Below are 15,735 nucleotides of genomic sequence, written 5' to 3'. Positions count from 1 at the left end.
GAAAGGTGATTAGAAATTTTAAGGTAAGGGAGAAACTCTCTTCAAATGTCAGTCACCATCAAGTAGCAAATTCAAGGACAGTGTATAAATAAAGGAATATTAAGTTACTTGTGTTCACATGATTCACCTATCAAACTCTCTTTAGTAACTCAAAGACTTACACGTGGTGCTACACAGGTCAGAATTTTCTCAGCTTTCTGAAAATGAACGCAAAGATTCCCAAGCTAAAGGAAAAAATTGATAGGATCACTTCTTTCCCTCTCTTTCTAAACCAAACTGTTGATATCAATAATGCAACTGACAGCTGCATAAAATCAGTTCTGTGATTCAAACTGCTAATCATCTTGTAACTGTTATTGATGTTAATGGGATTTACTAAGTGGCTTCATTCTTTTAATAAGAAAAGAAATCACAACATGGAGCAATAATTTAGGCTCTAAATTGATGCTTAACCTCCTAATTTTAAATACTAATATTTCACATATTTCATCTAATTCACATTCTTTTTCATAAAATTATCTCCAGAGGCCTATTCCTACAGATTATCCAGAAGCCTATGCCAAGCAAATGGCTGAGCTGTATTTGCAGTAAGGAAAATGACACACTAATAAAATTGCATTCTTTGCACAGTTCCAGGCAAACCAAAAGAGTTAGATTAAAATAAAACTTTTAAAGTAATATAATTTAATTTTAGAAGTTATTTGAATACAAGCTATATAATACATTACATTTCTCTGTTTTAGTTCTGCTGAAGTGTTCTAATGCAATGCAGAAGCACATTTTTCTATACTCTGTTGCAACAAAAATTAAACCAAAAAATTGTCCAATTCCTTGGGTATCCATTTTATGAGACTAAACAATGTAGTAAAATACAGTTGAAAAATTTAAAACCAACAATTGCTCTAGGCCTTAGAAAAGCAGGAAACTCCTAAATATGTCCTGCAAAATAATTTTTTGAGGAGTACAGGAAATGAAAGGCAAGAAATATTCTAATTGAATCGAAATAGTTTTGGGGTTTTTTTTTAACTTTTTGTCTTCCCCTTTTCTATTTTCTACCATTCCAACAGAAGTACAAATACAAAAGAAATACAAAGAAAAACATTTTTTCAGAAGAACGTATTTTATTTTAAAATGTGTGGCCATATCTTTCTATACTTCTCAAGCAGAAAAACCAAATGTAAGTCATGTGTTAGAAGAGAGTATGATGTTAACAAGCAGAATTCTCTCCCTTCTCAAAACCAATACTGTACTCTGTTTGGAATTCTAAGAAAACTGAAAATGAAGGTAGAACTTCTGAATATTATACATTCCTTAGGAAGAGTAAAGAGCAATGAATTTAGAAGTCCTAAAAATCTGTGGTTAATGCACTCTTTAATACATAGAAAAAATTAGCTTTGACAATTCTGCCTACTATTGAAGTATAGAAAAAAAGTTACTCAAATTTTGAATTCCGTGTTTCTCAATAATGCTTGAAGAAATAACATTTGGGCTGTATAATGGCAAGAAAATAAGAATTCTACCATTATTGCACAGCTAATATCTAACAGATATGAGATCATAGAACAATAAATCAATAAATTCAACAATTGAGCACTATCAATTGAGCAGACATTTTCATTAATAACCTTCAACATAAATACACTGTAATAAAAGAAGTATGTAAACACAGAATACTTGCAACACAGTCAGATATAAGATTTTGTGACTTAGTTTGACTTGAGACTCAGATTCCTGCCTTGCAAGTTTTTACTTAAAAACAGAGTAGAAACCAATTAAAATTCACAATTCTAAATTATATAAGTTCTACCACAGGCAACATTTAAAAACATTAACAGGTTGCTCCCCCACCATGTAACACACCCTCTTCCCAAGGCTTAAACTGTCACAACAGTGAGTTCTAAAGTCAAAAACCACAATACAGAGACACAATAATCCAGTCTGGACACAACAAAACCAGATAGTTTTGATGGAATTCTATATCATGAGCAAAGACTACACCATTGCCACATGAACACAGGAAAAGACAGCTCTAGAAACTACAATGTTTCCCCATCTCACGCTCCAGTGTCTGCTCTGACATGAAGCAGTTCAGTAGACTGCCTGTTTGGGATAAGCTTACCATGCTAATTTGAAATGATCACAGTAGGGCTTTAATTACTTATCAATCTCAGTCTAATCACTTTTCCAATCAATCTCAGCTGGTAATTATCCACAACTGAAGTATATGGAGCTTGTAAAGGACTTCCCCACCTTGGACATAATTTTTGTATGTTCATTCAATTGTATATTCTTGCTTTGCTTCTATGTTCAACATATGTGTAACACCACTAAGGTTTTCAAGATAAAATATCAGCTTTGATCTTCAAGCCTGACCCAATTTCAATCTCTTCATCCCCTCCACATGTTTTACCATCCTTATCGTCAGCAGCTGACTGAGTTAGAACTTTTTTTTTTTCTTTTTAGCCAGACCTTATCTCTGTGCTTAATCTCTGGAAATACTATTACACCCTTGCAGTTTCTGAGTTGTCATTTTCCCACAACATTATGCTGTTTGATTTCTCAACCTATTACAGTACAGTTTTTAAATTTGTTATTCATCCAACTGGTCTGAAATCCCTCCCCCAGAGATTGTTCCTTTAATTAAAATATAATCCTTAGATTTTCGCGTCTAAGGTAAATAAATGGCGATTTCACATCTTTCTTTCTATTCTTAATCTCTTTCCAGATTGAATAGTTTACCTGCTTTAAAAATGTCCCTCACATGTAATACTAACTATATGTAAACATTTTTTCCCATCTATTTCACCTGAAGGATGTCCTGATGCAAGCTTACTTAAGGGAAAAATCCCCCCACAGCCAAACAAAAAAGCCCCAAATTCCTATCTTTTGAAGAGAGCAGAATATTTAATACTTGTCAAAAACTTACTGGAAACAGCATAACACCTTGCTTGTGCAGCAACTACCTAATTCCATCTGGATCTCCCATCTCAAAAACACTGAAGATACAACTACTTCTATCCAAATTTAACATTGCTGGCCCAAATAAAACCTCCATTTTATCCATGCAATTTGATCTCACTTCTTCCCAAGTTTTCCTATCAGTAACAGTGTGACTGCATCACTTTTTCCTTTACCTATCTTTTCCAACAAGCATTTTCCAGTTTTAGTGTTCCAGTCACAACTGTTCCACCCGATTTCCTTCCCCCATGCAAACAGCTTGCTTCACAGACAGTGTTAATCATCACAGCTTGTTTATTGTTTTCCTGCCTTGTCCTACTGCTAACCAGGCATCCAGCTGTTTTCCACCAACCACACCTATTTTAAAACGCTAGTCTTTACCACGTTATTACCTGACCATGTGCTGTGCATTTACCAGTGCTGCTATCTCCATCCTTCCTTTATTTCTTCATACACTTTGATTTATCCTGGTACCCTTGATATTTCTCTTTATGATTTTATAAACAGAAAGATTAGATTAGTTTTTTTGCTAGACTTTTTTCTGCTTCTCAGTCTAGAAATCTTGTCAGGCTGCCAGAATCAATCCCTAGTTAATACCTCTGGGACTCCAGTGGTGATGGTCCACCCATGAAGTCCTCGCTACATGAATGCTCACACCAGCCATAAACCACTGTTAATCCATCACCTAATCCCAGCTGACATGGTGTCTGTGGCATTATCTTGTCCTGCTTTTACCCTTCTCTAGCACGTCAAAGCTGCCTGCTTCTCACATGTTTTTACCATATTTGACAGATTTAGCTTGATTCAATGAATGGAAAATGCCTTTCAGTCTTTTCTAACACAGAAACCCCAGACAGACTTTTCATTAAATTCTTGTAATTCTAGGGTTCTTTTTCTTCAATTTCTCCCAAGCCTGAAGACTCCTGAAAATCCCACAAATCACCCTGACCTCTCCACGCTCTGCCTATAAAATCACATCCATTTTCCTTGTGCTTCTTCCATTTCTGTACATTACCTCTGGATGACGTATAAGCAGCAAGCTGGTGTCACAACTGTCCAGCTCTTGTATTCTAGCTGTTCCCATAGCTATTTACACACCTATTCAAGTATCACAGTATGGACACCAGCTGCAGGACTGCTTGGTGGGTCATGGCCTTGTATCAGGCACAGAGGTGCCTCAGGGCACCAACACATAGCTGGAATTGTTCAGCTGCTTGCAAGAAAGGTGTTTGGAGACAAAGGGAGGAAAAAGGTAAAAATACATCTGTAGGGAAAACAAACCTGCTATCTCACCCATACTATGGTTCCTGAGAACTTAGCAGGTGTACAGCTCAAACTGAACTGAGCTCACCTACGTTATTTACTCAAAAACAAAGTAGAGGAAAGCTTTGCAAAAATAACAGCAACTACATGTGTAACACTGGTTGTGGAAGTACATAGTTTTTATTTTATTCATAAGCTTACTTCAAAAATTATGAATGAACAGGAAAATTTATCATCAAAAAGCTTCTTCCACAGAAGTTTGTCGCACAGACAGTTTCTTTTAAGTGGGAATTTTTTTAAGCTTATGGAACATTAAGTTCTTGTGGATCCTGTAATACGTACAGACATCTATAAAACTTTAAAAGATTCATTGATAAATTAATTCAAACTTTCACACTTTTTAAGACTTGATTCTAAATGCTATATTTTTTTTGAGGCAGTGATATTAAAATACTTGTTTAATAGAAAAATCTACATAATTCTTGATGTTTCAAAACATTTATTGGCTTTATTATTTTGCAAGTTGTCTTCTGCCAAGTTACATTTTCTAACAATGAAGTCTGAAAAACGCTGCAGAAGAAAGAACTAAAGTCCAAGTTAATTTGGGATGTATTACAACAGTAACTGTTGCAACCTTGTTCCACAACAGTGTACAAAATAATTCATAAACACAGAAAAGTACTAACAAAACCTTCATTCTTCCTGAAGAACGTATACATAACCAGTGTCTAAAAGTCAAAAACTGTATGCCTATTAGAAAACAGGTGATAAATAGAGATAATTAAATATGCAGAATTTTTTACATTTCTTTCCTCTGAAATATGTATTGGGTATTCCAATCTTTGCTAGTACTATAACTATTTTAGTACCTTGAGGATATGTAATTAAATCCTGAGTTACACTCCTTTGATAATCTTACTTTAAAAAAAAAACATTAAATCCCATATTTACATTTCAAACAACACACTTAATTCAACAGCTCTTTGTCAACCCAAGAGCACCTGAAACCAAGACCACCAGGACAAACTGAGACATATGCAGACTTCTAAAATCCAATGGTCACAGGTAAACTACCAGTGAAGCAACGTCAGAAATTATAAAACTATTAAATGTTTTCATATAACAATGCAGTAAAGTTTTGCTAAATGGGAGATAGTAATTTCTGGCCTGGTCCAAACTTCATTACAGAGATTATGACAAAATAGTGATTACTTGATTGATTGCCAATTTTATCACTAGAAGAATAGATTCAAAACCAGTTCATTGAGTTTCACATTCAACCATTATTCAAAACAGCATTTTGACAGTTCAGACAGAACTTTGTTGCTTGGAAACTAAAATGACTTTAAGGAAATAACAAGCTATCCTTGTAAAAGCTCATAGAGCTCACAATTATATATTTCTGTTAAACAATGAAACCATCTCTGAATAGTTAAGAACTAAGGCATCAAAACACACAGAAAAAACCATTAAGCAAGGATGCATTTCAACATCAAGAAGAATCCTTCCACTCATTTATCTAATTTTCGAAGTGGAATTATGACACTAGATACTTGAGGAAAATTTATGACAACGATCACTATTGTAAATTGTAATTTGTAATTCTTTGAAGCTTAAACAGACCATTTCTTACTCTGTGCAAAGATGCCAAGCTGAAGACCACTACTTACTGGAGATTTCACATTATTCACATTCTCAGGAGGATAAAAACGTTCTGTGAGAACTCTGCAAAAGTTAAATGCTTAAAAGCAGAAAAATATTGCCTCTTTTTTACACCTCATTAAAATACAAGTCTAAGTTTCATTAAAATCTTGTAGCCTTGAAGACTCATATTTTTGCTTATTTTGCAAATTCATCCTCTCAGTCATTTTTCCAATCAAATTACTGCTTGTTAGGATTGACCTCAATTGGTGTGTTTATTTAAACCAACTAGGACTGTGTATCACATTGCTCCCCAGGAACTAAAAACTGCTCTAAAATTTATGAAAACTAACTTTACCATTTTGTATAGCACTGACTGCCTACTTTGTATGGCAAATAAAAGTGTACAGGGTGTCTGGAACACAGAAACTGCCAAGATTTCAGGATGCTTCACAGAGAAAAACTACTAACAAGATAATGCAACTTGAAACAAAAATAAGTGAAACGTTCAAGTAGAAGACTTTAGGATGCACATTTTCAAACCTAAGTCTGTTTGCATTGAAAGCAGTGTTTTACCTACTTTGTTCAATGCTTGGGTAAAAACTTCTTGATCGTATGTAGTCATTACTCTGACAGAAAACACAATGTGCACTGACCCAGGTTACTCCTGGGACCACAAATGGAAAATGGACCCAGTTTCTAGTAGCTTTACACACAGAAGGAAAAAATGCTGATTTCCTTAAACTGAAATGAAAACAAAAATTTTCTATGCATATTCTCTCAAATTAGAGTAATCCCTTGTTAAACAGCAGACCAATCCCCAACTAATACTTTGCTTATTTTTCCCTCCCACCACAGAGTCAATGGAGAAATCTCTCTGATCTCTTAAAACAGGAGGTCTGCTGGTGCTGGATTCAGCACTGTCCACCCCAAAGCAATGCTCTAGTAGCTAACTTTGATGAATTCTTTAGTTAAGATGCTTTAGTTCTCAAGGCTAGAAGTAGCAATAGTACCGAGGACACACAAGGAACATGGATTCTTCTCTACCTCCCTTTTTCTTCACCCCACTAAACAGTCAAAGAAACTTCTTGGCACCAACAATTCCTCACCAAATACTGAAAAACCTAAAGTTTTTAGGCTGAGAGGACTGCTAACAGAGGCTTTTTCAGGACAGCTTTCTCTGTGGCATTTGCACACAGATTTGGTTTCACTGTCAGCACTCAAGTTGAACCTGAGAATAATGCAGTATTCTCTCCAAGACAGATTACAAATAGATAATTTCCTAACATGGTTCAAGTTTGGTGCATTTAAAGTTGGTATTCCCTTTAAAAGCATAAGCAAATAAATTATATTTTTAAAACAAAGGTTGTGTCAATTTTGCGGCAAGGATCTTGCTTATAGCCTTTATTAAAGGTCTGACTGTTCTTGCATCAGACACCTCTGTGTTGGTGCAATCTTTCCTCCCCAGCCCCATCAGGCACTACAATAAATTGTTATAGAGAGTAAGTTACATCAAACATTTGTGTTTTGTAATATATAACAGACATATTCTTTGAGAGATCCAGTTCTTCCTCAGAAAAGCCAAGAAGGGAAGGGGATAGTCAATCTAAACCCTTTAATAATTTTTCTATGCATTATATAATTGTTAGTTTGGGTATAGTCATCAACTTTCATAACTATGACCCATTTGATCTATCCTGTATTCCAATTCCAACTGGAACACCCTGCTCACAAAGACTAATCTATCAGAAATAACCTGTACCTTTTCTGTTGCTGGTAGACTTGGGTTTACCTAGCACAGGGCACACATTTGCATTTTGCAGATAGGAACTTATGCCATAATGTATATATACACAAGCAATTTTAAAAAAAGTCAAAGTATCTGTAAATAGCAAAAAAAGCCTCACTCAAGCTTTAATAAAAAGCATAAGTAAATATAATAGGAATAAATATTCAAAAGAAACCTTTATGCATGGCAAAAAAAATTTCAGAATTAGATAGTCATTTCTGAAACAACAAATACTTTAAATAAAAAAAAGAATTCCAGAGAAAAAGTACTTAAGACTTGTCACTAATTGCAAGCATGCAAACATTTACAGCTTACTACCCAGGGCGGAGACTGGATGGTATTCCATTATACAAAAGAAATATCAAAGATAAAAACACAGCACAAAACAAAATGCCATGTATTCACATAACTGTTTTGGTGCAAGCACATTTGGTTTTGGTGCAGTCACATCAAGCATAATTCTCTCATGCTACTAAGATACCTGGGAAAAGGAAAGAAAATCATGTCTAGTCTTATCTAGATATCCATAACCTGAAATCACAAAAATTCTACTCCTTTAATTGCCAGAAGCTCTTTTTTCAGCAATAGAGTCAATTTTTCATGGGGGTTTTTCAACCACAAAGTGCTCTTTTGCTGTTACCTGTTTTTCAACTATTTTCATGCATTTGAAAACTTAAGAACATCTTTACTCATTTGGTGAAGGGGACAGGAGTATAAAGGGAAAAGACAAACAAGTTCAGTCTCTTTTTTCCCGAATCCAGCCACAATATCTCAGATAACATTTTGGGACACCCATTGTTTTCACTCTTACAAGAAGAAATTTTTCCTAAGAATAACTGCCCTATACAATGAACCCTTGACTAATACCCAGTAGTTTCTGTTGAAAAATTACTTGGCAGGAAATAAACATTCTTCCAGTAGCTGAGCCTGACCCAGAAACCATACAGTGTATGATGGTAAGTACATTAGAAATATGACACACGGGCAAAGCATTTAAACTTTAGCTATACCAAAAGAAAGCAGTCACACGTAAAGAAATCTGTTTTCAATATATGTATTTTCTTGAAAGACATCCAATCCAGTTCTTCACATGTTCCTGGAGAGCTCTCCATACATCAGGGAAAAACAAACAAACTCCCTATCAATCTCTGTTAGTCATTGATCTACTCACCAAAGAAAAAAATAAACATCTTCAGTAACAACAGGTTTGAAATCAGTTCAATTTCCAGTGAAAATAAAAACATTCTAAATGCATTAAATGTTCCATGTCTGATTGTATGACATATTCAAATAAAAGTGTATCAAGCTCCCCTGAAGACTCAGCTCTTTATTAAAGAAGGAGGAAACCACAAAACCACAGTTCTTTCCACAATCATATAGCCAGTTTGGCATACAACCAATCAAAAAAACCAGCCCAAATGAAAAATTTTCAGTCAGCTGGACAAAGTTTTATGCTCTGTGCTGGTCACTCACACCAAACTGGTTGATCGACAGAGACAAGACAACAGACAATCTTCTGCTACTTCCCTGGACTCACCATCCCAAAAACCTTGTCCACCAAAACCATGTACTATAGACACTAAGGGACAGCCAGGATAACATGTACATCCTTTAACTCTGTTAACAGCCTTCAATTGCTTGAGGACCATCAGCTGCAAGTCCTAATGGTACCACTCCTGCACTGGAGGCAATTTTCCTGCAGATCTGCAGGAAGGGGTATCATGCTGCTGCCAAAGGAACACTTCAGCACTTTGCTTTCAGCTAACCCTGTTTTACTTGAGATACTCTAAGTATACTAAGATACTGTCCCTGAGCCAGAGGGAGAGTACTGAAGGACAAATGAACTCTTTCACCAGCAGCTGCCACCACCACCTACTTCCTGATACCATTTTCTTCTAGGGGAGAGAAGAACAGGAGCCCAGGAGCCTGCTGGGCTTCTGGTCATTCATTCAACCCTCAGCCTTAATTGAGAGACAGAGGAAATAAGGCGGATTTCACACCAGAGAAAAGGCAAAGTGGAGCTTGGGAGCTCCTGAAATAGTTAAAGATGGCACTATAATTTGGCATTTTTGACCTTTTAAGTATCTGAACCTGCAACATTATTAATGACCTTGGCTCGTGTGCATTTCACACAGGGGAAAACAGAAAGAAAGCAGAAGTGTTCTGTGGTACAATCATTTACTACACGTTTCTATTTCTAGGCAACTTCAATGTTTTCCCTGATCTGTATCTGGAAAAATGGGCAGGTATAGCACAGCAACGTGCATAACAGCTACAAATAAAAATATTTATGTCATTTAAAAATCGAGTTCTGGCATGGAAGGTCATATTGCTTACAAAAACATCTCCACATTTGTCAAAATGCCTCAGTCTTACCACAAAACCACAGTGCCATCATTTACAATATTCAGTCAGAAACCAATACTATAAAAAAACTGGCTAACTGCAAAAGTAAATGGAAATATTGAAAAGAATCATTATCATATCATATACTCTGGACACCAGACTGGGCCCTCCAGGGAAGTGGTCTCGGCACCAAGCCTGGCAGAGTTCAAGAAGCATTTGCACAATGCTGTTGGGCACATGGTGTGACTCTTGGGGATTGTTCTGTGCATGGCCAGGAGTGGGACCTGATGATTCTTGTGGGTCCCTTCCAACTCAGCATATTTCATGATTCTGTGATTATAAAACTCTCCATACACCAGTCCCAGTGATTACTTGAATCGATCGTCATGAAATCAGTTTGGAAAGTTCAGAATCCAAATATATTCCTCAATTCATAACTAAAGCCGTAAGAGGAACTAAATGAGTTGAATTAGGCCAGAAAAATCAGTTCTCTGGATAGAAGCTACACCAAACACATACTATTGCAAAGTCTGTTTCTCCTATCAATTGATTCTTTACATACCAGATTCTCCAAACTGTCTATCTCCAAACATTTAGAAACCACAGCAGTCACCACATTAAGTGGGATGTTTTAATAACCCAACCCCTCCTTGAAACTTACTGGAAAGTGAAGCCCTCAGCATGATGGAAATTCTTTCAATGGAAACATCTTTTAGAAAAAGCAGTGCTCAATCTCCACTACTCCATCACAGTTACAAACTCATTTAAATGCATCAGCATTTTCATTTCACATAAAACTAGTTCTTATTTCTGTAAATGGTACAATAATTTAATCTAAAAATCTAAGAAAAATAACATTTCCCCTTGTTGATTACACAATAGTTCATTCTTTTCTATTTCGTCTTTTCCTCAAGCATTATTTTCCATCCCTATTTCTATACTTATCTCACAGGGATTTGTCACAAATGTAATGGCCTTTTTTACAAATCCCTTCTTCCCCCTTTCTGTGAATTCATATTCTCTAGGTCAAAGATTACAAATCTCTACAGCTTATACTTCAAAGTTTTGCTGTAGAAAACTGATCTGCTGAAATCTTACTCTTAATAGTGTACAAGAAACAAATTTTCCAAAGAATTCTCCTTGATTATCCTTGGTGTTGACCTCCATAATAAAGGTAAAATATTTCCAATGTACTGTGCTGAAACTCTATCCCTATTTGACTCCACAAACACTTTCTTGCCCCTAAACACCTGAGAGTAATTCTTTTCAGTTTTTATCAGACTTCCCACTGAAAATCTCCTTTGGCAATAAATGCATTGGCTTCCCTTAAAATCACCGTTTGTATGCTGACCCGAGGAAGTAAAATATTTATTTTGTATCAGGAGAAAAGAAAAGCCCTACTGACAGACCACTCAGGCTTTTTTTCTGAGTGAATATATATGCCAAGACCAAGGACCACTAGTTATTGGGACTTACTAAGTTGTCTTTGACTGATTACCTATTCCAACTTTTGCAAATATTAGAGAACCAGTATTTCCATATTCATTCACTATTGATACTTCTACAACTAAAAGCAGTCTTCAGTCTCACTTCTTGCAAAGGGTAAAGCAGCACTAAAATACCTTCTAATGAAAGAATTTTTCAGAACAATGCTGGATCACTTTCAAAATATTAAAAGACACAGACACAAGCACTTCTATCAATAACATTTACCTCAATGTTATCATGTTATTTCCCAGCAATTGTTTTTGTACATCTTCATTTCATTAAAGAGGAAGGCACTATCTACTATATGCATGACTGAATTAAAGACTGAATTCATTCTCTGTCTTTCAGTACTGTTCACCATGGTCCTGGAACTTCTGGAACTACAATTACCGTGCATTTAGCACTTTTCATTACATTGAAAAACTCATGCATTTGGCAGCCTTTGCACAGCAAGATTCCACACAGAAAACAGAGAGGACAATGAGAACAGCTTTAATTTATTTACCTGATTTAACTTCTTCTTTGTAATAAGCTGATTAGCATTACTGAATTGGAACTCCAAAACTATCATAATGAGGGCATTTTATATGTTGATTGCTTATATTTTTATTATTCTGGAAAATGATTAAAAACTGAAAAGAATGCGAAATTAATTCTGTCTTAATTTGATTTTTAAAAGCTGTTTCATGCAATAGCTTCCATATTTTTAATAAGAGTACTACCCTAATCAAACAAAATAAGCCTACAGATTTGTGTCATTGAAGGTCAAGAATGACTGAGTCAGAGAGAACTATCACAAATTTACGTATTTTGAATTAATAAGCATCACTACTATTGTGGTCAGCATATAATTATGCTGGGGTTTTGTTTGTTTCATTTATCTGGGTTTTGCCAATTTGGTTTTTTTTTTTTTTAATTTGCATCTTTTCTTCTGTTCCTTTAAAAGGTGAATTTTCATCAGCAGTGAGAATCAGACTGTCCTTCAATGATGTAAACATGTTTTAAGACAACTCTATCTTTAGTAGAAAATTCCTGTTTGGTTTTTTAAATTTAAATGTTGGAGTATAATTAATAGCATTTTTCATGTCCTAAAATAATAAGTTAACTTGCCCCTGTTTTAAGAATTTTTTAACTCTTAAATGGAAATAGAAATGCGATTAGCAAATAAAACAAGTGTACATAATGATCCAAATTAAACAAAATTACATGCCTTGTAACGAAAAGACAACTATCAAAATGAGTTCTGCATTTCAAATTTTCTCTTTTCTTATAAATATCTTAGAAATGCATGGGTTCTGATTGTGCATTAAAATTAATATATAGTAGGGTTTCAGTCCTAATTGTATAGGACAAACATGAAAAACATACCTTTTTGTCCTATCAGTTTCCAAGGAGTTTCTCGATTCTGAATAAATTAGGTGTTAAGCTATGAAAGAAAACACACCTTTGCACCTGCCTGGCAGCTTCTGGTTTGCCCTTTCAACACACTCTCAATTCCAGATACTTGGTTAGTAATTTTTACCAGATCATACATACTATCGTCCTTTAACCTCAGCATCACAACATGTCCTGGTGGATATTAGTAGAGATTACTGATTATAAGTGTAATTTAAAACATTTAGTAATGAAATATATAAACATTAATTGAAAGACCACTGTTTCTTAACCTAGTTATAACCATATTATCACTTGGACTTTAAACTTTGTTGTTCTACAGGTGGTGCCTGTATAATCAATAGAGATATTGAATGTATAAAGATATTAACATATTTAGGCATTCAACATTTAACAATTCCACTAAATTACCAAATTTTTACAATTATTCTACACTTCTTAGTCTATAAGAAAAAAATCATTTATCACTTCTTGTTAATCTTCTTTCAAAAAACACTTAGAGCACTTAGAAAAATAATGCTTGCTTAACTGCCTATCTCTAGTGGACCTTTTATCTAAGAGGTCTTTCAGTCTAATTCTTTGAAATACCAGTTAAAACTGCTTAATTTTTCTATTTTATATGGTGGAAGACTGGAAAGCTACTGCCTGTACAACATTTCCCAAATGTTTTTTTATTATATTCTGGTAACTCATTATTTCCCACCCATGATTACTTTGTCTCCAGGTAAACAAATTAATTCTTCACTTTAGCTTGTTCTTTAAATATCCCCTACATGTTTAAGCAACCTCAACATCTGAAGTTATTCATATCACAATTACTTAGAATTTAAAAATTATTGAGGAAGAGACTACCTCTTGAACAAAATGTATCCATTTCACCTATACAATCACTTTAATGTCAGGAAAAAGAGAAGGCCAAAAATTTGTAAGGCATCTACACAGAAGAACTTCAGGCACTGGACAACCAATAGTACTTAGTTTTTGCCTAACTCAAGGTGAACTTCTAAGATGCAAAATGATGTTGATAGTTTTAAGGAAGCATGCTGGGGCAGGAGTTAATTAGCATGCTGGAACTGTGTATATCAGTATTTTCTCTAAAGCAAGTCACATAGCAGATTCTTAATGTGCATGTTTTGGTTCATTATATCAGGTCCTGCAAATATGCATTTCACTTTGAAAACAATACTAGCCAACTGAGAAACAATATTCACTTCAGTTGTTCACAGACATTTTACTAAAAAAAGCTTCAATATCTTTATAATAGGGCTCTTGCAGTGGGTGGGGAAGAAAAGCACATAAGAGGAAATGAGTCGAACAATCCCAAATGAAATTCAAAGCATTTTGATATCAAAATTAGCACAAAAGAGGTCAAGGTCATGAGTAGGAGATAACTGGATTCATGACCATCTGACGTAAGATTTCCTTTCTGTTTGAAACCCAGAGCCAAGCAGCGTACCAGGCAATTTAGAGCATCCCAATGCAACTGCCCTTGGCAATGTTTTGCTGTAGTCAAACACTACCACCTAAAGAAGCCTGGCAAAACATGAGGTCCCCAACAGCACAACAGCATTACTGACTTTCAAAATGGTGAGCTTACTGTTATTTCTGTACAAATACTGAACACAAAGTTACTGAGTGCCAGTGTTTAGGATATGGGTTTCAATGTTAAAAACTATTAATGGCTTAAGCCTCCACTTCCAGCACAAAATCTTCAGAAAAGTATAAGGTGTATTTTATCTTCTTTATGTCATTTACACTTATTTTTTTATGTTACTCACATGAAATATCATTTTATAGTTATTGCATTATGCTTATCAAGCAAGTGTACCTTCTTGAATGTTTTTGTTTCCAAAGTAAAAGCTGTTCCACGTGTTGACTATGTTACTTTTATGATTTATCAAAAGATGTAAGCAGAATTTCCTCTGAAGTCTGTAGAAGAAACTAAATTTAAAAGTTTACTTGATGAAGGGTGGATTTAAAACCAGACCACTTGTTGTACTGGCACTGGTGAACAGCAGGTATAAAACACTTCACAAAGAGTGCAAAACCCACAGAGGAACTGCATATGATTCAAAATAGTACGCCTGTGGTAAGTTCCAAGCTGCTGTGGTTAGACTACTATAAAAGCTCCCAAATAATTTGATCTGGGAGAAGACACAAGAGTAATCAGTGCTGAAAAAGAGATCCAAAGATCTCTTGCATCACCTCTGTCTTCTGCTTTTCACTGAAGGGGAAGGACGAGAATGAAGAAAGAAAAGAACAACTATCTCTGTCAAATTCAAGTTAAATTACAATGTAGGAGAAGCAGACAACTACCTCGAGATAAGGCAGAGTCTGGTTTGTAGTACCTGGCATGTGTGCTGGACAGTGTGACTGTCTAGCAGCACAGGGCTGTTTCAAAATATGATTTGTTAGCTCACCCTGAGGTACCTATCTCCAGATCTGTAATGAGACTTATGACATAAAACTGTAAAGATTCATCTATTCAAATGTAGCAACAGCTGTATGTCTTCATCTATTCAATTTAGCAATAGACAGGATTAGTGTCTCCTCCATGCCATCTGGTCTCTGGAACTAATTACTTTAATTGTTTAATTTGCTGAAGTGGAGCTTATAACGTTTATGCCTTCCAGAGCAAAGCCTAGGCAGAACGATGCAAATGTTGTGTGCTGGTGCTCATATTTCTCTTTGCAACTTCCTGTCATCACTTTATAAAAGAAATGCAGGGTTACTGCTCAATATGGCTTAAGGATTGTCCTATCACTACCTTTCAAAATGTCACAACACCGAGTGAAGAGAATCTAAGGGGAGAAAAGTCTTCAGAACTAAAGCTCAATGGGAAACATTTGGGAAAA

At 35.3% G+C, this 15,735-nt stretch overlaps 1 protein-coding gene across 1 annotated transcript in view; it reads right to left on the bottom strand.

Annotated features, from left to right (window-relative positions):
• Positions 1-15,735, bottom strand: part of TTC27 (tetratricopeptide repeat domain 27) — a 112,795-nt gene that overhangs the window by 33,329 nt on the left and 63,731 nt on the right. The window lies entirely within an intron of this gene.

This window comes from Melospiza georgiana, chromosome 3, assembly GCF_028018845.1.
Source record: "Melospiza georgiana isolate bMelGeo1 chromosome 3, bMelGeo1.pri, whole genome shotgun sequence".
Classification (NCBI taxonomy): Eukaryota; Metazoa; Chordata; class Aves; order Passeriformes; family Passerellidae; genus Melospiza; species Melospiza georgiana.
The sequence above is the reverse complement of the archived record's forward strand: the minus strand, read 5'-3'. Positions and strand labels throughout refer to the sequence as shown.